At 40.7% G+C, this 12,154-nt stretch overlaps 1 protein-coding gene across 2 annotated transcripts in view; it reads left to right on the top strand.

The window, feature by feature from the left end:
- The first annotated feature begins 784 nt into the window (after window positions 1-784).
- The window catches only part of LOC112260153 (anion exchange protein 2), a 110,689-nt gene continuing 99,319 nt past the window's right edge, over window positions 785-12,154 (top strand). For both annotated transcript variants that reach the window (XM_024435044.2, XM_024435043.2), the window contains exon 1: window positions 785-1,096. The gene's annotated coding sequence lies outside the window, so the exon portion shown is untranslated. The remainder of the gene's footprint in view (window positions 1,097-12,154) is intronic.

Below are 12,154 nucleotides of genomic sequence, written 5' to 3'. Positions count from 1 at the left end.
GGAGGAGGTGTGATGGTGTGGGGCTGCTTTGCTGGTGACACTGTCAGTGATTTATTTAGAATTCAAGGCACACTTAACCAGCATGGCTACCACAGCATTTTGCAGCGATACGCCATCCCATCGGGTTTGTTTTTCAACAGGACAATGACCCAAAACACACCTCCAGGCTGTGTAAGGGCTATTTGACAACGAAGGAGAGTGATGGAGTGCTGCATCAGATGACCTGGCCTCCACAATCACCCTACCTCAACCCAATTGAGATGGTTTGGGATGAGTTGGACCGCAGAGTGAAGGAAAAGCAGCCGACAAGTGCTCAGCATATGTGGGAACACCTTCAAGACTGTTTGAATCTGGTTGAGAGAATGCCAAGAGTGTGCAAAGATGTCATCATAGCAAAGGGTGGCAACTTTGAAGAATCTCAAATCTAAAATATATTTTTATTTGTTTAACACTTTTTAGGTTACTACATGATTCCATGTGTTATTTCATAGTTTTGAAGTCTTCACTATTATTCTTCAATGTAGAAAATAGTAAAAAATAAAGAACAACCCTTGAATGAGTAGGTGTGTCCTGGTACTGTATAACCTTGTCCGCATTTTCGAAACGTAAGTCATTGTCAGATTTTAAATAGCTGCTGTAGACAGTGTCTGTACGCAAATGTCTTTCGGCACGTGTCATGTTTCACACTGTGTTTAACACAGAGTGAGTCTGTGTGTATGTCCCTTATTGTCGAGTCATCTCCTACGGTCACATGCTTGTCAGAGGGCTAGAGGAGAAAGACTAACCGATGGGGGATTAAATTTGGGGGAGGGTTTGAAACATTAGTTGGTGCTCAATGGTTGCGAGTGTAGAGTGTGCATTTGCCAGGGTGAGTGTCGTGTGTTAAGGGGAGAGCCAAGACAGGAATACAGAACTAACCACAATCTCCCTCACTCTCTTTTGCGCTGCCTCTCTCCCTCTCTCTCACAAACAGATGCACACACTCCCTCTTCTCGGTGTTCTCTCCCTCTCACTGCCTTTCTGAATTCAGTGGGATTTGACTCGGTCACTACGATGTTTGCTGTTGCTGGAATCTCTCTGCAGTGAGCACGCTGAGGTAAGCTCTGTCACTCTCTCTCACACACCTTGGTCACCTCGTCTGCTGCGAGCTCATAGACACACCGTTCAGACTTCACTCACTTTATACTCTTTGTCTTTTGAAGTGTTGTACGTTATACAGTAGCACTGTCTAGTGGGGATTCGTGCCAGTTATGCTCATTGTTATGCTGCGGTTGAGACTCCATGCTGTAGGCCTACCTACACTTACTGGGAGAGTTGCTGGGATAAGAGCATCCATTGTATAAGAGCATCCACTTAAATTATTTCAAAGTAGGTGTTTCCTCTTATAGCTCCTCTCCCTTAAACTCTGCTGTCTTTCTCAAGTTTGGGTTTCGGTGTCCCTTGTGAAGAAGAAATATCCTCTCTCCTTTGTAAATGGAAGCCTCTAAGAAGCGGTTGTAATGTTATCATGTCACACACTGTAGCGCGACACAGAGGAGGTTTTGTTAGAGTTTTGTCTTACCACTGTGTGTGTGTGTGAGGAAAGGGGGTTGTGGATTCCTATCTGTTGAGTGACGTGAAAGCAGAAGAAAAAACGGCAAGTTTTACTGACTTTTTTTATGACTGTTTCCTGTTGGATGGTAAAACAGATTTATCTCAATTTTGTGCCTATGAGCACTAGCTGAGTAACTTGAGTCTGCATCACTACTCACTCAGCAGGTCACTACCATACAGCTGTGAACACACAACATAAGATGAAATATGTCCCGATGTTTCCATGTAGGATTTGCCGTGAGGCACTTCCTGTCTCTTTCTTTTCAATACATTTTCCCCCTCTCCCTTTATTTTTCTCTCATTCTTTGAGAAGAGAGGAATGATAAGGTCTTGAGTTAGAGATTTTATCTATCTTATGACATCCACTATTTTGGAGAGATCAACGTTACCGCTTCGTGAAGCAAAGGGAAATCTTTATGAATGATAATGACCAGTTAAAAACCTCTAGTAACTCCCCATCCCGGGTCCGGGAGCGTAATCATCGACTGACACTAATTAGCATAACGCAACGGACATAAATATTCCTAGAAAATATTCCTATTCATGAAAATCACAAGTGAAATATATTGAGACACAGCTTAGCCATTTGTTAATCACCCTGTCATCTCAGATTTTCAAAATATCCTTTACAGCCAAAGCTAGACAAGCATTTGTGTAAGTTTATCGATAGCCTAGCATAGCATTTTGTCCAGCTAGCAGCAGGTAACTTGGTCACGGAAATCAGAAAAGCAATCAAATTAAATCGTTTACCTTTGATGAGCTTCGGATGTTTTCACTCACGAGACTCCCAGTTAGATAGCCAATGTTCCTTTTTTCCCAAAATATTATTTTTGTAGGCAAATAGATCCTTTTGTTCTTCACGTTTGGCTGAGAAATTGACCGGAAATTGCAGTCACGAAAACACCGAAAAATATTCCAAATTAGCTCCATAATATCGACAGAAACAGGGCAAACGTTGTTTATAATCAATCCTCAAGGTGTTTTTCAAATATCTATTTGATAATATATCCACCGGGACAATTGGTTTTTCAGTAGGACCGATTGGAATAATGGCTACCTCTGTATTTTACGCGAGAATCACTCTGAGAGCCATCAGGTGACCACTTGCGCAATGTAGCAGCTTACGGGTATTCTTCAACATAAATGCGTCACAATGATGTAGACACCTTGGGGAATACGGAGAAAAAGTAATCTGGTTGATAGCCCATTCACTGCTCAATAGGGACGCATTGGAACGCAGAGCTTTCAAAAGCTGAGTCACTTCCGGATTGGATTTTTCTCAGGCTTTCGCCTGCAATATCAGTTCTGTTATACTCACAGACAATATTTTTACAGTTTTGGAAACTTTAGAGTGTTTTCTATCCTAAGCTGTCAATTATATGCATATTCTAGCATCTTGTCCTGACAAAATATCCCATTTCCTATGGGAACGTTATTTTTCCAAAAATGAAAATACTGCCCCCTAGTCACAAAAGGATAACGGATCATAATTATTAGCTTATTTTTATTTTCTCTTATTTTACAAAGTTAATCTTGCCGTTATAGAATATGCTTAAACTTAGATATTTGTGTGTGACCTAGGCCCGTATTCCCAAAGCATATTAGAGTAGGAGTGCTGATCTAGGATCAGGTCCCCCGTTCATTTAATTCTGATCTAAAAAAACAACTTCTACTCTGAGACACTTTAAGAATACAGGCCTAAGTCACACAAACCAAAAATCGAATTTTAAGCATATTCTATAAAGGAAAGATTAACTTAATACGGGCCCTGATGAAGATCCATCTTGGATAGAAACGTTGTTGCAAAATTGGTGGTAGAGGAATAGCCCATGGGTCTTTATGTGCCTCTACCTTATCATGACAATTTGTTTACCTTGGCATGTCTAGTGTCTTGCTGCTCTTGTGGGTCCCTAATACTCAAAAAGAACACTGCATTGCATAACCATAATAATACAACCTTGGTGCTGCTAGTTAACCACTTTGCCAGCAGGCAATAATTTACTTCTCCAGCCACTGTTCAGTACTGGACGTATGCAGCTGGTGCAGTCACTGGCTGTTCAAGTGGTATAAGTGGCTCAGGATGATTCTGCATTCTTTCCATCACTGAGTGCTCAGCCAAGCTGAAAGTCAATGGAGGGGCATAGCAACTACAGTACTGTACGTGTGTGTTCGCACCTGCTTTTGTTTTTGGCCAAGGCATGGCATGTTCCCACGATTATGTGTCCCAAATGGCGTCCTATTCCCTATATAATGCACTACTTTTGACCAGAGCCCTGTGAGCCCTCGTCAAAAGTAGTGCACTATATAGGGAATAGGATGCCATTTGGTGCGCTGTCCAAGTAAATCTAGAGGGCACGCCAGGCCGGTCAGCTAGCTCTGATCAACTTTTGACCAAACTAGGCATCGTCAATTACCCAAGATGGTGGGAATGACGTGTACTGCAGACCTTATGAGGTCATGACCTCTATTCCACATGCACTAGTGGTTGCAGACGCTATTGAAAACTCTATTTTGACAGGACAGGGATGGGAAATGGTGTAGACCAGGGAAACACTTTGAATGAATGAAATTAAAGCCCCAAGATACTTTCTGAGACTGGTTCTTATCTGCAACCATCAAAGCAGTTATGCTTTTCAATCCATTGAAGGAAATGTTGCGTGCTCACAATCCGATAGTCTGCCCCAGAGTGCGTGAATATCAGATGTGGTTTGCTGCTGAGTCACTGTCCTCTGTTACCTTGAGTCATACCGGTAAACGAGAGGAGCTGGGGAGACGAGAGCAAAAAACAATTATTTAGCAGTTTTCCATTTCCACTTCTCTGATGTAGCCTACTCAGGTGTCATACATACTGAAATATATATGGTAGTTGAATATATAAGCTGATGTACTAGCTGATGTTCAAAAATAAGAAGGGGGTTTGCACACAACAGTTTTGACCATTTTTGTGTTCAAATCATCCTTACATTTTTTACTCCATTATTAATTGGTTGTATTCACCAACTAGACTACTTGCTTTTTCTAAGTTTAAGGACAATTCTACAATAATGGAATTACGCTTTGACTCAGATTTGTATGCCAAACAAAAATCATTGATTTCAAAGTTTATCAAACTGTACAACTCTATGAACAATATACACAACATTTCACAAAAACAGATTTACTGGAAGAACTGTGCAGATGCGACCATGTTTAAATATCTTATTAAGATTCAATGATTTCAGCAGAAAGAATGGGGTGTCAGCTATGACATAACACCTTGAGTTTGAAAAAAAATATTTTGGTTATTGAACAACAGTAGGTGAAGTGGATTTATGTCTGGTAATGGAATTACATCATGGGTCCCTGAGCTGCACTATAGAGATGCATAATTATGGATATTAATGTCATTCTCTCCATGGTGATCCTCATATCCTGAATAGGTATACAAAGGTAAAAATATGCAATATCCCTCTTTTGCATATTTGGGTATTATTCTATTCTATTATTGTAATGAGCTCCGCCCCCAACAAAACCACATTTGGTTGGTCCAGACCAGACGAAATCTGAAACAATCAGACGTCCCTTGTTTCATAAGTTTTGACATCACATTACAGCACAGTAGAGTTTAGTACAGTACAGCACAGGAAAGTAGATATTCTCAGTACAGATGCATAAAACACCTTCAGTGTTTCACTTAAGGGTTTACCATGAGGACTAATTTTCCCTTACCTAAGGGAATTGTTTAAGGGTGTGGCATATAGAGCCCATCTAACATTTCCTTAGGTAAGAGCAGAATTGAAAGGTTTTAAGGTAGTTTGAAGGCATGTACTGCAGAAAGAGTCTGGTTAACATGGAGATGACCTGATTCACTGACTGAATCACATTTATTTTGGGAGATCACAAAATAGAACTTCTACATTCAAAATAGGAGAAACAAATTGACTCCGAAGATCCCAAATCAGGTTTCTTTTAGTTACTTTTTTCTGAACTTGTTTTTATTACTTTCTAGCACTAGCATGCTAACTTACAGAGTAGGTAGCTAGCCAGCTAGCTTTATAGCCATGGATTGTGCACCTTCCAATGTTTAGCTAAGTAGCTAGCTAGCTGGTGGATGTTTTCCTTTTGAAACCAGGGCAGAGGAAAACAACATTCACCTCCACAAATGCTGTTTACATTGATATCCATACTGAATGAAGCACTTAAGGGACCTCATGGGCACCCTTAACTTTTTCATTTAATTTAAGTGGGAACTTCGCCAAAAAGTATTTTTTTTGTGCAGCTGACTTAAAGTGAAGGAAACTTTAATGGAAAAGATAAGGGGAAAATGTACCTAAGATGCTTTATGGAACCGGGCACAGTACAATAAAGTACATTATACAGTACTCTACTCTAGTGTGCTGTACCGAACTCTACTGTGCTCTACTGTACTGTGCTCTCCAAACTTGTGAAACATAAACATCTATGATTGGTTCAGATTTGGTCCGGCCAGGGCAGATTGATCAAATTTCAACTACTTTTCAACGTCCATGGACGATCGGTGTTCAGTGTGTGAGGATGCTTGTTACAGTAAATGGAAAGAGGGTAGGTGGTATGTGTCATGGTAGGTGTCAGTAAGAGCCGGGAGAGGTGGCATTAACTGGAGAGGAAAGAGAGAGGGAGCAGCAGAGAGAGCGAGAAAGGGAGAGTGAGAGGATTTTCCAGACTGTTTTAACAGCCTTGCTTTGACCACCAGATGACAGAAAGAGAAAAGAAAGTTACGAGCTGAACATAACAGTATGCCAGTGGAAGGGAGGACACTAACAGGTGGCCCAACTGTGGTTTGTGACTGCTATGATTTCCCATTGTAGCCATTTCAATTGCAGTAATCCTGTTAGATTCTTCTATAATTCTGTTACCAATTAGGTAACAGGATTACGAGTTATAATCATGTAATAATTCATAAAGAAACTTGATATCAGTCAAACCACTAACTAGGTCTACTTGCTACTTCTGTGAACTTTAATTATCCTCCCTCATGAGGGAGAGAAATGAGAAAATATCTTTCAGATATGTAGGGTTTTGGTAACGGAATTACAAGGCAGTGTTTCTTAAACGTGCAGAAGGCAAATCATTTATCCAAAACAAAATCTAATTGTTGTTGATATTAGTTGGCAGGGGTCTTAACTTCAACATTATTATTTTTTGATGTATTTCTAATACCTTTTAAGACTATTTCAAAGCCTGAAAATGCATATATGCCTTAATTTCTCAAAAATATAGCCAGACTCTTAGCTTTCATTTGACACCCAATTTGACATGCTACTATGAACTCTATGATGGTGCTCGTGGATCCTTTTAGATGGAAATGCCCTTAAGTGCAACGTTACCTGCTTTCTTCAAGCTGATATACAGTACCAGTCAGAAATTTGGTCACATCTACTCATTCAAGGGTTTTTCTTCATTTTTTACTATTTTCTACACTGTAAAATAATAGTGAAGACATCAAAACCATGAAATAACACATATGGAATCATGTAGTAACCAAAAAAGTGTTAAACAAATCAAAATATATTTTATATTTGAGATTCTACAAAGTAGCCACCCTTTGCCTTGATGACAGCTTTGCACAATTGGCATTCTCTCAACCAGCTTCACCTGGAATGCTTTTCCAACAGTCTTGAAGGAGTTCCCACATATGCTGAGCACTTGTTGGCTGCTTTTCCTTCACTCTGCCATCCAACTCATCCCAAACCATCTCAATTGGGTTGAGGTCGGGTGATTGTGGAGGCCAGGTCATCTGATGCAGCACTCCATCACCCTCCTTCTTGGTCAAATAGCCCATACACAGCCTGAAGGTGTGTTTTGGGTCATTGTCCTATTGAAAAAAAAAAAGATGGGATGGCGTATTGCTGCAGAATGCTGTGGTAGCCATGCTGGTTAGGTGTGTCTTGAATTCTAAATAAATCACGGACAGTGTCACCAGCAAAGCAGCCCCACGCCATCACACCACCTCCTCCATTCTTCACGGTGGGAACAACACATGCAGAGATCATCCGTTCAACTACTCTGCGTCTCCCAAAGACACGGCGGTTGGAACCAAAAATCTCAACTTTGGACTCATCAGACCAAAGGACAGATTTCCACCGGTCTAATGTCCATTGCTTGTGTTTCTTGGGCCAAGCAAGTCTCTTCTTCTTATTGGCATCCTTTAGTAGTTGTTTCTTTGCAGAAATTGGACCATGAAGGCCCGATTCATGCAGTGTCCTCTTAACAGTTGATGTTGAGATGTTACTTGGGACTCTGTGAAGCATTTATTTGGGCTGCGATTTCTGAGGCTGGTAACTCTAATGAACTTATCCCCTGCTGTAGAGGTAACTCTGGGTCCTCCTTTCCTGTGGCAGTCCTCATGAGAGCCTGTTTCATCATAGAGCTTGATGATTTTTTCCACTGCAGTTGAAGAAACGTTCAAAGTTCTTGAAATTTTCCTCATTGACTGACCTTCATGCCTTAAAGTAATGATGGATTGTCATTTCTCTTTGCTCATTTGAGCTGTTCTTGCCATAATATGGACTTGGTCTTTAACCAAATAGGGCTATATACAACTGATTGGCTCAAAAGCATTAAGAACGAAATAACTTCCACAAATTAACTTTTAACAAGGCACACCTGTTAATTGAAATTATTTCCAGGTGACTACCTCATGAAGCTGGTTGAGAGAATGCCAAGCGTGTGCAAAGCTGTCATCAAGGCAAAGGGTGGCTACTTTGAAGAATCTCAAATATAAAATATGTTTCACACTTTTTTGATAACACATATGGAATCATATAGTAATTTCATAGTTTTGAAGTCTTCACTGTTTATTGTAAAATGTATAAAATAGTAAAAATAAAGAAAAACACTTGAATGTGTAACTGTCTCCAAACTTTTGACTGGTACTGTATGGCAGGGCAGGGCAGATTGACCCGCATGCATCGCGCTGATCCGCTTGGTGGGAATTGTAACGTGGCTCATATAATGAGTGTTGCTACACTGCCCCATTCGAACACAATGGCCTCAGGGTTGCCATCCCACTTCTGACACCAGTGTAGCTCATTTAGGGGGTAGTCCCAGGACGCAAACCCGGGTGCAGTGACTGTCCAGCCAACACCTTTACAACAAGAGGTCTAAAACCTCTTGAGGTCGCTAGGTGTTGAGTTAAGGTCGCTACATCACCCCTCACGCTTCTCTATACCATGTCCCTCACGTGTGCACGCCTCTCCGATGGCCTCACGGGCACCATCACACTTCTGACACCAATGTAGCAAATGGCAGGACAGGGATGCAAACCCAGGTTGCTGGCTTGAAAGGCAAACACCCTACGCATAGCACAAATAGGGTTAACCCACTTTGTAGGAATTGCAACGTGGCTCATATTTATTTATTTATTTTTATTTAACCTTTATTTAACCAGGTAGGCAAGTTGAGAACAAGTTCTCATTTACAATTGCGACCTGGCCAACACAGTGTTACACATGGAGTAAAACAAACATACAGTCAATAATACAGTAGAAAAATAAGTCTATATACAATGTGAGCAAATAAGGTGAGAAGGGAGGTAAAGGCAAAAAAAATGCCATGGTGGCAAAGTAAACACAATATAGCAAGTAAAACACTGAAATGGTAGATTTGCAGTGGAAGAATATAGCGAGGATCACTACAGTATGTACTTTGAAAAGAGTGAAGTAAGGAAGTAAATGAACTGTAAGGAAAGAAACACAGTGAACTCATAGCTATGACCTAAAGGAAGAAGGTCAGTCCTCTTGCGTTTCATGCCCTAAGGTCTACAGTAGAGTAGCTCCTGGCCTACCACATATCTACCCGTAACTTTCCCAAAACCGTATGGTCCGTTTTGGACCGTTCTAAAACTTGTATCGGGCCTGAACAAAAAATATTAGCTAAGGTCTTCGATCCATACGCTCACGAGTCACACGTTAACAATCACACTAATATTTTCACGCAAACATTTTTAACCCTGTAATCCCTAGTGGGTTTCCGAACGCTGACCTTGTAGCCTTTTAATAATCGTCCCACCACCTGCAGGTCCACCACAGATTTACTTTAACATATCACCGACCACTAAAACAACGACAACAAAGGCAAGAGTAGGTACGGCACCGTATTTTCCCATATGCCTTTTGCCTTTCTCATTTTTGGCTGGCGAGTCATTGTTGCTGTTTTTCCACTAAGCGCTTTGACATGATTAAGCCCTTTGAATCGATGAGGGGTGTGGTACTGTGGAAGAGGGTCGTCACCAAAGAGAACCATGGTCCCTTTGTGTCGACGTCTGCTCTCTAGGGCTTATACAGTCAAAAATGGAAGTCAGAGATTTCACTTCAGTAAATGCTGACGTGTAGTATGGTAATTTGTGTAGTTTTAGGCTTAGTGCATTTTTTTGTGACCTCACGATCCTGTCTAAAATAACAGCTATTTTCAGTGGATTTTGAAAAGGTGTAAATAATCCCTGCTGTGTGGATGATAAATTAGAAGCTTTGTGTATTGATATGGAATGCTAATAAGGCATTTCCTGCTGGAACTACTTGTGTTTCTTCTTTGGTGTTCTTCTAACTGTTTTTGTCCTAGGAGAAGTATTGATTTGATATCAGGGAGAGATGGGTCATGATGGAGTCATCAAATGGATCTCTTCCACTTTAATGAAATGAAGGTTGAACTGAAAGAACCAATAACGTAATCAGAGACACACACACACAGCTACTGCTTCTATATCTGGAAGTAATATTGAGATTTATGAGGTCCCTTAATTGCTCTCTTACATGTGCCCTATGTACATCTGTTTGTCTGTCTGTGTGTGTCTGCCTGCTTCTGTGTCCTTTGAGGGCTTTCAGCGTCACAAGTTTCACCATAAGATGGACCACCAAAGACGAAACCATACCTCAAGCAACATTTTGTAGTGAGTGATGACAAAATCTCAACATAAATCTCTAATGAACTCCCCTGTGACCTCACATGATTCAGCACTATCTGTACTGTAGATCCACAATTCCCACTCCCACTCAAATATAATATGATTATCACATATTATACATATGCGTAATATATGAGTATCGTATCATTCCCAACCACACCAAGCACAAAAAAGGGTTCCAAAAGGGTTCTGCTGCTGTCCCCATAGGAGAACCCTTTTTGGTTCCAGGTAGAACTCTTTTGGGATCCCCAAAAAATATTTTGGGAACCTAAAAGGGTTCTACCTGGAACCTAAAGGAGTAATTCAAAGGGTTCTCATATGAGGATAGTCAAATAAATATTTTTTCTAAGAGTTCATGAAGTGTCATAGGATACCTCTAATGAACATCATCCATCCCATTCCTCCTCCTCAGTTTGTGGCTGGAAATCAGAGGGAGGGTGTTGGGTGTTTTCCGAAGGCGGTGACATTGCAGCAGTGACCTTGTTGATGTAAACCACACTGACAGTCTCTTCCTGCTTTGGCGAGACTGGGGATGTATTCCTTATCACTCATAGGGAGAGTAGTGTCCTCTCAGTTCAGTGCATGCAACGGCTGGGGGATGAGGAGAGGAAGCACCCTGTAGACTATTGAGATGCATCAATGGAAATCAGAGGGAGATATGGGTCCCATTTTGATTATACGAAAGTGAAAGAAAATGAAACAACTTCTTTATTTTAATATGCCTCAATGTAAATGTATACATTAGAAATGTATATCCTTATTTTCAAATGTTAAACAAGACCAACATACTGTCAATACTTGGTCATGTTTTACATATAATCACAAAAATGATAGGGAAAATGCTGAGCATGTCAATTCACTCACTGAAATGGTTTGGGCTAGTGATTAGGGTGATTTCCACGTGGACTCGGCCTACACAGCATGGCAACTAGAGCCCATCAGATATGTTTCTTTGGGTCTGATACCGCTTCCAATTTTGGGAGGAACACTTACCGATACTGACATATCTGCCGATATACGGTTTTACAGTGGGGAAATGGAAGTGTCATTTTCCCACACTGAATTCTCCGAAATTGCCATCCAAAAGAGCAATTGTCCAATAACTATGCTTCAAATGTTGATTTCATACATTGTGAAAATGACATGAGAATGGCCACAAGTGTTCAGATTAACCCTTTTTTTAAAAATTATATTTATAGAATATCAGTTATCGGTTGAATTGATAATATAGGTGAACTGATATATCGGTCAGGTTCTAATGGCAACCCCACTATCTGACCACAGCCAGAACACAATCTGGCAACCCTGACCCTCAAACCCTGCATTCAGATGTTCTGATGTCATTGAAGGGAATACTTCAAGATATTCTCTAAATATGTTATCTAAATTACCAGCAATCTGGCAACCCTGACCCTTACCCTCAACCCTGACCCTCGCTGCTTCTTAAAAAGAATACAGACTCATAATAACTGTAAATGTTATTCTCTGTAGACAAACACTATCCACTATCAGAGAAGCTCTCAGCTGTTTATGGGTGTTTATGTATGAATGTTATCATAAACACCCGAGTCGGCTTTCCGCCTGAACACTGTTAGCCCACTGAGCTAAGTCTTATGCATTAGCTCGGAGATGTAATTTAAG

This window comes from Oncorhynchus tshawytscha, linkage group LG10, assembly GCF_018296145.1.
Source record: "Oncorhynchus tshawytscha isolate Ot180627B linkage group LG10, Otsh_v2.0, whole genome shotgun sequence".
In the NCBI taxonomy this organism is placed as follows: Eukaryota; Metazoa; Chordata; class Actinopteri; order Salmoniformes; family Salmonidae; genus Oncorhynchus; species Oncorhynchus tshawytscha.
The sequence above is the reverse complement of the archived record's forward strand: the minus strand, read 5'-3'. Positions and strand labels throughout refer to the sequence as shown.